This window comes from Opisthorchis viverrini (genome assembly GCF_000715545.1).
Source record: "Opisthorchis viverrini unplaced genomic scaffold opera_v5_367, whole genome shotgun sequence".
NCBI lineage: Eukaryota > Metazoa > Platyhelminthes > Trematoda > Opisthorchiida > Opisthorchiidae > Opisthorchis > Opisthorchis viverrini.
In genome coordinates, this window is record NW_008752027.1 from 418,793 (window position 1) to 431,803 (window position 13,011).

Below are 13,011 nucleotides of genomic sequence, written 5' to 3' on the forward strand. Positions count from 1 at the left end.
GGATTTTCAGCAACCCTATGAGTAGTACATTACAAAGGTGTACATGTATCGCGATATCTCGAATATCGTAGCGGCTGTAACATGAGGCGGCCTGGTGCAGCACATTCAGTTGCCTGTGAACATCACAAACGAGAGATTCAGCTGGGTTCCAGGTGAGTCTGTCGAAAGACCAAATTAGCTTGCAAATGTGTGTATATTCGCGAAAGGCATGTTTTATTTGCTATGGACTGCAAAACGTCGGTAGATGCTGACGAATAAAGGCAAAGGTAGATAGAAACTAATTATATCAGTTTCCTCTCTGGAGAGTCCACCTCGAGGGTTCAGGCAAAAGTGGCCGCTTCTGGTGGAATCAGTTTACGCGGTCAATCTATGGGAGTTTTATGGGGTTAGCTCGCGTTCTTCAAGTCCCCTAATTTTGAGCAGCTGTAGAAAAACGGCAGTACTGAAAGACGACGGGGTGGAAGAAATGTATCCACTGCTACATTGTATTGTTTCGATGGTATGCTGTGCTTTTACCCGACACTAGAGTCCCCCCTACTGCAATTTTACTATGTGAAGCAAGAACTAGTGAGAACTAAACGTAGGAAACTACATGGTTTCTGGTATCATGCAGTTTCTTATTACCGGACGCATGGGTCCATTCAGATGTACACGTAAACTATCGCAGTTTTCCGTACCAATCGGAATGCCTCTAGGTGTTTTTTAAGACATGCGGAAGAAGTAACGACTGCGGGCGCTGACGTTTCGAATAAGGCCCAGCAGTCGCTGCCGTATCAGAATGAGATATTCTGTTGGTAAGAACATCTAGAACGAACAGAAAATCAAGGGAATATTTCCACACTCTCGCTACTAGGCTGCATCATTTGTGCTTTCCGGACTGCCCCGGATGTCCAGCTTTGACTGCGTCTCGGTTTCACCATTGACTAAACCCACAGTATTTATAATCTGGCCTGATATCCTCTTGAGACTCTGACACAGTTAACTGAATCGTCGTGGTCTAGAATTGAATGTCAAGATTACGGAGTAAACACGGCAAATTCTCGGACTACGTGACTTCCAGGCTTTCCACTCATTGGTGAGTGATTGATGCGGAGTTCTTACTTTATTTTTTTCAGTGATGAGTCCACTCAGGTCCCGGATCGCAGCCCAGAACAGTGACAGTTTCGTCGGTGGCTTTTGCGGAGCTTGACTGAACGACTGGCCGGCGAAGTTGACTCACTATGTCCAGCTTCTCCGTAATGTGAGTTTTAAGTACCGGGTCATTGGAACCACCTGGGATCAAAAACCTGGCGATTTTCTTCCATTTAAGGCCACTGCCTGCGACTACAGTCAGGACCGGACGCACGGATTCACGCCCCTAAACAAAGCAAGGGGTGTTCTCTATTGCTTCGTTAAAACTCTTGAAGCGAACCGAATGAAGGTGCCCTCACAGCGTTTTCATCGTGCATTCTATTGCGGTTCTTGCGCGATCCATGTTGAGAATCACAGTGGGTCCAAATTAATGGAATGCGAGTGCTTTACTGATCAAACTTGTAACCTACAATGATGGAGGTCGGTCTGGGGAGGAGAATTTAGGTCTTCTTGATGTTGATTGTAACCCAATTTGGATAAAAAAGCAGTTATTGTAGTCATCTCCGTAGACGATCAGCGTGCCTAGGGTTGACTTTTCGATTGTTTGTCAAGTCGAACTCCAGGGTAGTTAAGTAGTTGACAATGTGTCGGAGCAGTGCTAGTTCGGATGCACTGTTTGACTGTTGATCAGTTCGCCGAGCTTGGTGATTAGTTTTCAACTGGTTAATCGAGGAAGTACTAACGGTGCGTGCAATCAATATATTTCCTTGGTTGGTGGAAAAACAGTAGGCCAGATGCCAAACTCGAGCAGATCAATAGCCATCTGAACAACCGGTGATCTGGTCTCACCTCGTGCGTACTTGGTTTAATGATAAAATTGTACAGTACTGGATATCGTGACCATTCGTACGGGATCGTGGTGTTTACATCCATTCATACTAGTGTTGGTGTGAACGGAGATCACCGTATTGGGCTGATAAGCTTGACTGGAAAGCCACTCCCAACTTTAGATTTCCACAAACGTGTTGGATCGAAGAAGTATAGTGGAGCGCAGAAGTACAGGTAACAGACAGTTGTGAGCTGTTGTTATCCTTCTTTTACCTTGAGTAGTTACCTAGTAAAATGGCGCAGTTGTGACCTCGGACTTTCGACCTGGGCTTTTGAGGGTTTCGTTGCTGCACTTCGGTGCCTGAAACCACTCCACGTGTGTTGCGCCTGAAGGTCACTGAGGATTGGTTTGGCCCTGGAAGTGCCAGATAGTCGCCGAGATCTGCTTCCAGTCCGTTGAAAATGAGTTCAATGGGCATGGATGGATTGCGGATTATGTATCTGTAAGCTTCCGTATCTTCGTGAGCGTTGAACGTGTTGGACACTCGAGTGGCTTGCACAGCGATTCAACATTTCGGACGTCGTGATACAACTAAATGGGAGCCTCCGAATTCGGCCATTTATCATGGTTGCTGGGACAGCTTATATGGTTTCCAAATGTTTAAAAGAGAATAGTCTGAGATAAGCTTCGAGGGTGGCTTCGGTCGAATGAAAGCTGTGATTCTAACCAATCTGGCCGCCAGTTTCTGTCCTATATAGGACAGCTTTCACCGCCTGACTTCCACCTTGGCCGGGTTTCGGAATGGCTTTGGTCTCACACAATTACTGTGTTAATGAGTGTTCAGGTGGGGTTTAGTTGGCACGATATTCGAGATATCGCGATACATGTATAGGCGTAATATACTACTCGTAAGGCTTGGGTTCCAGGTGAGTCTCCGGCAAAACGAAATCGGTTTGCAAATGAGCTAATTTCACTAGATAAACTTGTTAAGACCTCTGATGATATATCAGTCTGACTCGTCAGTTCACTGGAGTGGAGAAGACAAACAACTGCGAGGAAACTAGACTGCAAACAAGTGGATCGTCCCGTAATGTGGTCTACATCTGAACCGGAATATAAAGAGCTAACAGTTCAATAGAATGTCAGTGAGAAGCTGAAGTGTAGAAACAAGGCTTCAGTATGCGAGAAAAATCGTTAGCAAAGTGGGTTCGTTCGTCTGGAGGCGGTCCCTTTAACGAAACTCAAGCATGCACGGACGTAGTACTAACCCAGGCGCGCACTGATGCTGTTATGTAGATTTGTGACAAATCACCTGTAATCTAATTACCAAGCTTGACGAGCAGATCACAGCAGCCAGCTGATCAGCTTTCACTTTGTTTAAGATTTCAAATAATCACTTGAACTGGCGTGCAAAGACCCAGTGGTAATCAAACTTTGGTGTTTCCAGGGATCGTATTGCTCATATTATATCCGATGGTGAAAACAATAGCTCCGTATCATTCTACTGAGAAAGGGTTTATGACATTCATGTTGGAAACAAGTGTACTTAACGCAAACCAAGAGAGGTTAATGTGAGCATCCCCCATACACATACGGAATACGAGTTGATAGGTGGCTCTTAGTCTAATTACTACCGAGGACAGTAAGTCACTGAGACGGCGTGGATGCAGTCATTTTGAGGAGCAATGTTTTATTCACGCCGCTGTTCAGGCATGTAATCGATGCACAAACATGAAAGCCCACAGTGCGTGAGGCTTGTGTTCTAGTTCCCTTTGTGATGGCGTTTTCTCCACGAGGATATTAAGAATGGTCCTTGTTCGAAAGTTGAGAGTTGGTCCTTCAGGAGGTATAGGTCTAAAAGCAAATCTGGTGCGAGTGAAATTTTCTCCATTGGCATTAGTCTCCCATGAGGGATTGCTGTACGATAGCTGTCTTCGATATCTATAGTTAACGGGCACACCGGTCATTACTGTGGTGTAACGGTTTGTAACTCCGTGACCATACTGGATGGTGTCCATGCCATGCCCACAGAGTCTTCCATAACAGGGTGTTCAATGATTAAAGGTCTGAGCAACATGGTCTTCTGTCCCTCCGGCTTGGTGGTTGGAACCTATTTGGCGACTCGTTCCACAAGAATGTACTTACATTTTCCGCCCAGCACCGCTTCCTTGTGGTCAGGTTTTTGAACCAAAGGCATGGATCGAGGACCATAATCGTCATGACAGTATCCCATCCAGCGTAGAACCATGACTAGCACAACCACGCATCGTCTCATGTCTCATTGGTCATCGTGTGGTGCCATTAGCCCGGTCGCGTTACTTGCGGCATAGAGCAGAGCAGGTTAGCAAAAACATGGTACTCTTACGTCCTCTTAAGTTCATACGCATTCCCTCTTCCACTCTACACCACCCTACTCCAACTCGAATACTCTGTCCACAGCTCCCAGCGCTAGGACTAACCGCCTTGGTTGCCATGCCTTGCACTCAGGTGCAACGTGTGTGCGTCTGGCCTAAACACTTCGAAGTCTGTTTTGAAATCCCAAAAGCCTGTTTACTTATCCGCGTTTAATTTTCGCACACAAAAGCAAGCAGAACAGCAGATAGCTCTTGCCTGTAGGTTGGAATCCCTGTGCATTGATTTATGTTGTCTGTCAGAAGCTAGGATGCAGGAAACAAGTGCTGTGATCGAACCGACTGTTCCCGCGCTCTCTTCCATGTTTTGACTGTGCACTTCTGGTGATGCATAGGCCGCCGCAGCTGGATATGCTGGGGTGGGTGTTGTATCGATACCTGGACACCTGCTGATAGTGCTGTCTTCATGGTTCGTTCGGCAATGTTTGTGATAGAATCTAGAGGAAGTGAAGTCCATTGTGTCTACTTACGCTCCAACTGACTGTAGCCTTGAATCTGTCAAGAATAGTTTTTATGGTGCATTGGATGGCATTTTACTGTGGGCTAAAAACTCAGATCTCTGTGGGGTTAGGCCCGTACGGGTGGACACGAGACGCACGGAGATCGCCTGCTTCAGATACGCTTAAGAAGAAGATCAGAAACGATACGCTCAGTCGGGTCCCTTTGAAAACCAAGTTGGTAGGCAAATAAATGTGTTTCGCCAAAATGTGTCCACTTTTTAACATATTCGGCTGACTGAATGCTGATCACACCAACGAAGAAAACAACTAACCCTCGAGCCATAGAGCAGTGGATCTTTTACGGCCACATATCCAAACATCCAACCCACCAGGCTACAATTATATGGTCACCAGGTGTGATTCTACTCCAATGTAGATCGACCACACTGTGTTTATGTGAGAAATCATGCCTCAAGTGAGTGTCACGGTAACTTTTCAAGAAAGTCAAGCCAAACTTTGTGTTTTCTCAGAATGCTGAAGCAGTTCGCTGGACACTCTGGGCACGCAGTTCTGACTCCGCATTTCGTACGTTAGACATCAAAACCGTTCTCTTAACTTCGTAAGAACCGTTGTACAAGAGGTGAATGTGTGTTTATACTGGGGGTGTTTCTGGTGTTACTGGTGCAATACGTCACTCACATAAGGGATTTTGCCGTTCTCTTCACTTCGTAAGAACCGTCGTACAAAAGGTGAATGCGTGTTTATACTAAGGGTGTTTCTGGATTACTAGTGCAATACGTCACTCACATAAGGGATTTTTAGGTCTTTGGTGCCCTTTCCTTTCTAATAAAGAGTGAATTGTACACCTCAAACATCTAGAAATACCATATGAACAACATTCATAGTTTTGCACCGAGAACACCATAGCGCGGCAGTTAAATTTGCACGTTACTTTCCTCAAGGACCATTCAAAACCTATTCTTCAGCCGAAAACCAAACGCAGTTTGTCCAACAGCTGTTCGTACAAAAAGTAGACGACATGTGAGGTTGAAATCATACCAAATGAAATTAGTGACAGCTGACGTTTTCCACGTTACGCATACCACATATATGACTCACCCGCATCGGCAACTCCTTCCTGTCTGAAAGGACAATCCAAGCAGTCAAGGTTGCTTAGATCATGAAAAACGGCCATTCCCACTGCATTAGAGAAGCACACCTAACTAAATTACTGACGATGTACACTCGACCTAATGGTCGTTACAAAAGACGAGGCAGGTAGCACAGGTCAGTTTGCAAAAATTTTCAACTTAGATGAGAGGCGTACTCGTACAGCAAAGCTTCACCCTCCAGTAAATCTTGGCTAATGCACATGCAACTTGGCTTATATGGAGAACGAAGTTGGTACCACCGTAAATCGTTGGTTAGATGTCTTCACTTGATACCCACATTCTACAGTAAGCCTCTCTATACAATCTTCCAAAAACAGCTATTTTTGGCGCCAGAAGAGGAACTATTGCTTTCCTGTAAGTTTGCCTCTTGTTATATACATACTGTGTTGGTACCACCGCTCACTCACAGTCTTTTAAATAAATGAATGTAGCGCCATTAAATTTTGCATTGAGACATATGTCCACACAAAGTGGAAATGAATTATTTGTGGGGGGAAACGTTTAACCTTTAAAAGGGCCATTCTTTCCCGGATCATGAAAAGCGCAGTACAAACAATTGCTCTGTGGCAGAAGTTTGTCACAACTAACCCGGGATTCTGACTAAATTCACATCTGCGGTTTTACAAATCTGGACCGTTGATCTGTTTTGTTCTGTTCTTTTCACAATGTCATTCATCTGAACTGTCGAAAAATTCTCAGAATGCAGTGTTCTATTAGATAGAATGCTGACATATTATCAATACCGGGAGATTTCTACTGAGTTCATAATAGACCATCTTCACTTTTTAAAGAAAACACGCATGGTTTCTGCATCTCAAGCACCAAATTATTTACATCATTTGATATCACTCAATTTTATGCACACTTCTATGGGTGCAACGGCTTTAAAAAAATCAGTCAAAGAAAAAGTACATATCACGTAAATTGCCACCACGTTCGCCTATTCAGACTTGGGAACTGGAACGCATGCAGGCGTTGGAATGGCGCATGAGCGTTCCATCTCCAGCCATGTGCTCGAAGGTTAAATGCCAGCACAGTTGATAATACACGCTATCAATAAGTTCCAATAACAGCGAAGTAGAATGACCCGGACACTTGTTTGAATGAGGATAGTTTAGAAGAGAATGATGGGGCTACTGAGGAGAGCTAAGCCCCGGGGTCCACTTTGTTCACTTTATGAGTACGGACAAAGGACGAGTGCGATATACGTTTTATACATTTACTTTGACTTCCTTAGCCGCGAAGCGCGAAATATCTATTCGTAAGAATACTTCAAAATCGGTTATGTACTGTGGCCAGAGTTGTGGGAGTTAAGTGTCTTCTACGTGCCGATTATCAACGTCCGATTGGCAAGTTCACGAAAGCAAATCACTTTTGGTTTCAGTTTTGCGCATACTCGATCTTTCGGATCCATCTATTGGCGTATTTGCAGAAGGGAGCTTCAAACCGAAGATTCCAGGTCACCTTTTGCACTTTTGAAACGGATTAGCTACTAATCGAAGCGTCTGTTTTAGCGTTGGTTTGGCTACCAATAGACATCTACCTATTCTGGCAAGGTGGGTATCTCTGTATCTTCATGATGACCTGTAGACTACATGGTCCGTTGGGAAACTACTTCTTTTATAGTTGAAGACAGCAGTTGAGTAACATTTTGGATTCTTTTCAAGACCGGATTCAGTTTCGCACAAAAGGTGGTGGCACACCCTAATTCTAGCCTCCATATTTCTAAACACCTGATCTCATATTTCAGTTTCCTTTGGAACTTTCTACAAGGGAATATGTCCATACAGTTTAAATGCTGTATTTTTCGAAACTGCAGAATAGTGTAGAGTAACAGGTGATGGAGTAGCCTAACGTAAGGAGTCAACTGGGGAGAAAACCAAGTCGATGCCATTCACCCATGTTTTTAATAACAGGGAGTGAAATTTTGAATATTGCTCGGCCGAATAACAGGTCCTGAGAATAATGCACAGCGGGATACACAAGCCAGTAAGTGGTAAACAGCGTTAAGAGTTTTACTCAAATCGGTATATGGCTGTTAAATTTGTCACGTATTAGTGACGCACTACTCATAAGGTTGCTGAAAATCCGTCGACAGCCCACGACCGGTTTCGCCCTTTTTGAGGCTCATCGGGTAGGCGCAGTCCCCGAGTTTCCGTCAAACTTATACTGTACTTGAAACCAAATTGCACGAAATTCGCGAATATACACTCATTTGCAAACTAATTTGGTTTTTCGAGAGACTCACATGGAACCCAGTTGAACCACTCGTTTGTGATGTTTTCAGGCAACTGAGTGTGCTGCACCAGGCCGCCTCATATTTCAGTCGCTACGATAGTTAGTTTTCAAATGAATGTATGTTCGTTAATTGTCACGTATTATTTTCGAGAATCAGTGGGTAGGCAAAGATTGTGAAGCTCTAGCGGAGCAAACTACAATCCAGATGATGTCGAGCACTGCGTTTTGAATACCTTTTAGGTTTTCTCAGCTCAAGGGCTATGGAAAAATGAATTATTGTACACCCATGACTGTGCCTGGCTTATAGACTACGCGCTGACTCGATCGATGCCCTCATCTAACCTCGTACTGGAGTGAGCGCTAATTACGAGTGCACACACACAGACGCACACGAATTAGTGCACGACGCTTCCAGTATATACAACTTAGATACGCCCAAGAATTCGGTATAGATCAATATGACTTGCACCGTTGTCGAACTCGACTCCGTACGCACCTTGTTTGTGCATATTCGTCATCCTCGTTTGACGGATCGGATATCACGAGCAAGTGATTTTCTAGTTGAATTTAAGTACACAATAGCTCTTAGAATCTGGTACTTTGTGTTGCGCAAGCACATGCAGGACGAGTTTTGTTAAAGACAATGCCGAAAACTGAAGAACAAAACGTTAGTGTATTGACCACGGTCGTTCATTTTTCAGAAACGGTCGTGGATTTTCGCTGAAACGATAGAATCAGGGAAACTCGCCCCAACCAAAGCTTCAAGAAGTTTCCCCAAAGAGGACCTACATTCCTGAAGAGGGAACTATTTTGGGGATTACTCTGTTTTGGTTATTTATCGACTGCTTAAGTTGAGGTTCAAATGAAATGAACCCGTCCGTTATGCCTCCGTTGTCAGTATGTTCAAACGTGCACAGATTTTCCCGTTTCAATCATTAGGAATGTCAGTGAATTGACGGATTTCCAGTCCACGGTCGATTGTGTGGTGAATATATGTCTGCCGGTTTTATTGTTGCGGTAAAACCATTCGGACCCGGCGAACCGGAGCAGACGAACAGACAGACAAAATGTCCCTGAACTAGATAGGTTACGGGAGCGTAGCTTGATCGAGAGGCACACAGCGGATGCGTTGTCTACGGCGTTTAATATGCACCTACTGGCAGCGTAGCACACACTGAAACAAGCGCACACACCCAAACAGGGCAGACGTCATTGGGCTATCGACCCACATTGATTGGCCATGGTCGGATGATGACTGCACAATGTCCCACTGGTTGTGCACTCGAATTCGCAGATGGCAATCGCGAAAACAAGGGACAACAGAAAAAGAGACTTTTTTGTTCAAAGGAAAGCACGAAGTGTGTTGAGTTACTTTTTCTCCGAAATGGTCATCAGTTTGCTCATTTTCTGTTCTGTGCAAACAGACTTGGTTAAATCACGAAAGACACGTGCATCCTTGAACTTTTTGAGCCACTTGTAGAGAATAGATGGTCTTGATTCTGTCGTCTTCACAGACAGGCCGTAGGTCCTCCGTTGATCGTTTCTCTCTCAAGAAATGTACAATCAATCATGAATCTCACATTTTATTTAAATCGCATTTGATTCAAAGCAACCAAAAATGAAGGCTAGGTGCTGTCACTTGAATGGAAAATCATGTAACGGACGTGCTCACTGTTATGTTGTGAGCGAAAAACTGTGGATAAGACAGTAGATTGCCCTTTCAAAGATCTGGATGCAGCTGCCGTAGATGGATTTAGACCAACTGCATAGTATCGATCCTATCGTTTGTATTAGTGAAGATACAAAAGCATAATTTTGCTTTGAAAACACGGGTGTTAATCTTAAGTACGGGTAAACCTTCTGAACAAATATTTTTCCGGTCACCTCAAGGGATCAAACCATCTCGAGTTTGCATACATATCGCCAGGTCTCGCAAGTGAGCAGGTACCGAGGGGAAATCCGGTAGGTTTCTAGACCATGTGTATCAAAATTCATGGACAAATAGGTGGGTTACCGCACTACTCATAAGGTTGCTGAAAGCTTATCGACAGCCCACGACCGGTTTCGCCCTTCTTGGGACTCATCAGATAGGCACAGTCCCAGAGTTTTCGTCAAACTTATGTTCTACTTGAAACCAAATTGCACGAAAATAGCGAATATACACTCATTTGCAAACTAATTTGGGACGTAGCTGAATCTCTCGGTTTTGGTGTTTCCAGGCCAAACCAAATTAGGTGGGTTAACCTTTGTGAGATCAGTTTTGCTCAATAACAGGGGGTTTAATGATTAGGAACAAGGAAAACTGAGTTGTGAAAATAATAATGTGCAAGTCCTTCTGATTGGGAGTTTTTTGGTTATGGACTAAACCAAATAAGCGTAAAAAACTCCATTACAAAGAAGTCCGCATTCGACCTCACTGTCTGCTGGTTGCTGCCGTTCCGGTCTGGAAAACACAGTCAGTTTCATAAAGCTAGAATGGCCAGCAATGGTGCAATCCTGCAACCAGTACAGCCAAGTCTGCCTCAATACTTGAAAAAGAACTTTCCAAATTACTGCAAAATTGTTCAATTAAACAAACCAGACCTCACTAAATGGTTTAATAATAGTGATATCATCTCGATGTAAGCAAACGTTAATGTGATAACATTCAAATTAGTCCATATTTCAGCAAATAAAGCAGTTGTGTCACAGAGTTGACACAATAATGTGATAAGTGAAGACTGGTAAGAAACACACGAGAAAGTCCAAACGTTCGTCACAAATTCCTACTCCTCTGGTATGCATTCACATGAAGCTGTGATGAGGTGGTGAAACGAGATAGTGGTCAGAAAATCTCTCCGCCACTGAAGTTCATCGGAGATAGTGTGAAACTCTCCGCCATTGATTGTTAATCAATAGTGAACCAGAAGTGGCCACGAGGAGAGCCGTAGCCGAATTTATGTATGTGACCAGTCGGGTGGCCGGAGAGGTCGTGAGACGGTTTAAGACAAGGTATCTGGCAAACGCAAGCCGGAACTGTTTTCCGCATATATATGTTAACAGGACGATCCCTGAAGCGGTGTTCACTCATCCGCGACGAACATTTACTTGTGGTAGCACACCAGACAGGATCATGTTTGATATCTCACTAGAAAACCCATCACATCATTCATAGTAGTAGTGATGAGAAATGCACTGACGCTAAGGAAATCCAGTGAATAGGCGATCCAGCCATCTATATCGGCCGCATCCATTACGTTGGATCCAACATCATTATGGTGGAGCCAAGTGACGCTGCATTTGGCTCGCATTCAGTTGCTTGTTGACTTCTTGAAAAGGGTTGGTCACGTCAACCAAAACATCGGATTGACATCTCATTTCACCATACTGTTTTGGCTTTAAAAATTCCAAAGCGTACACCACATTGTGTCCAATATTTTAAAGCAATCCTAGTCGAATTTGACCCAAGGCTGCTAACACGTTGGATCTTCTTCGCAGTCAAGGCGGATGAATAGAAAGTCAAAATATTGTAGACCCGGATAGACAGGCATCGCGTCTTTACTCAGATTCGTTTGGTAGGTGATTTGTGCCTTATCACCCGTAATACTGTTGAGAAGAGGACTGTGGCGAACAGTACGTATGCCTAAATTTATAGGTACAAATACATGCTATTTAGACAGCGAAAGCAATTTTCATGCACAACTCATGTACGATTTTATATGAATTTAAATCGAACTAGGCAGTAAAAAACAGTCAATGTACGGCGACGGACTTGAGGTGGAAAGCAGGTCCAATCAGGAAGAGAGAATTGAGTTAAGAGAGCTCTACGGATTATTCGTTTAAAAAGTCGGATTGATCGACCGAACACAGGGAATTGAGGAAGCTCGTTGCAGAATGGAACTACTACAGACGAGAAGAAATTCTTACCTGACACTGACACAAACCATGGACGATAAATTTTACGCAAGTGGCCGGTAGTCCTGTGTGTATGTGTGCGAAAGAGGGAAGTTTCTACCTTGAAAGAGACGGCAGGTGCACACGAAACTTTCGCGTAGATGGCGAAAGTGAGTGAGGCTTAGAAAGTCAGTATTGCAATTTGACTATCCTCTTGTGTTTGCCTAAAATCACAGATATGTATGCCGGTAGGATTAGAACAACAGTTGACTATCCAAGTGTCAAAGCTACCACAGGTTACTTCTCTGAGTAAAGATTCTGGATTCACGGTTCACATTTCTGATGTGATAACGTCAAAGGACAAGCTTAAAACGAAGCACAACTTAGTCAAGCTACCATAAATCAAAGTGGAACGCCCGTCCACCAACTCCAGTACTACTGTCCTTCGGGTTATTTGCCGTCGCAAAGCCAACGAAAGACAGGTACACTGGAGTTGTACATGAGAACGAAGTATGAAGTTGATAGTGTTGGAAAGATGACCGATAAATTCACATGTACGTACAAATCTCAGAATAAATATGTGAGGAACTACTGGTTAACTACAGTGAGCGTGGTAGCCACAGGGGGATCAGCTTGACCCCGGTTGTAACGAGACTGTTGGCGTCAATTGTGCTTCGTCGCCTTACGGTGGCTCGTGAGATACTGACTCGAGAGCAACAAGCGGGATTCCGGCCTGGTAGGGGTTGTGTTGACCAAATCTTCACACTGCGTCAGGTGCTAGGACAACGCCATACGTATAAGCGACCCACGATTCTAGTATTCCTGGATTACCGAGGCGCATTCGACTCGGTTGATCGGTCTGTTCTTCTTGAGACGCTTGCCCACCAAGGAATGCCCCGGAAGTTAGTAAACATAATGCGTTCTTTGTATTCTCAGACTTCCGGACGTGTGAGAGTGTACGGAGAGCTCTCCAAAAG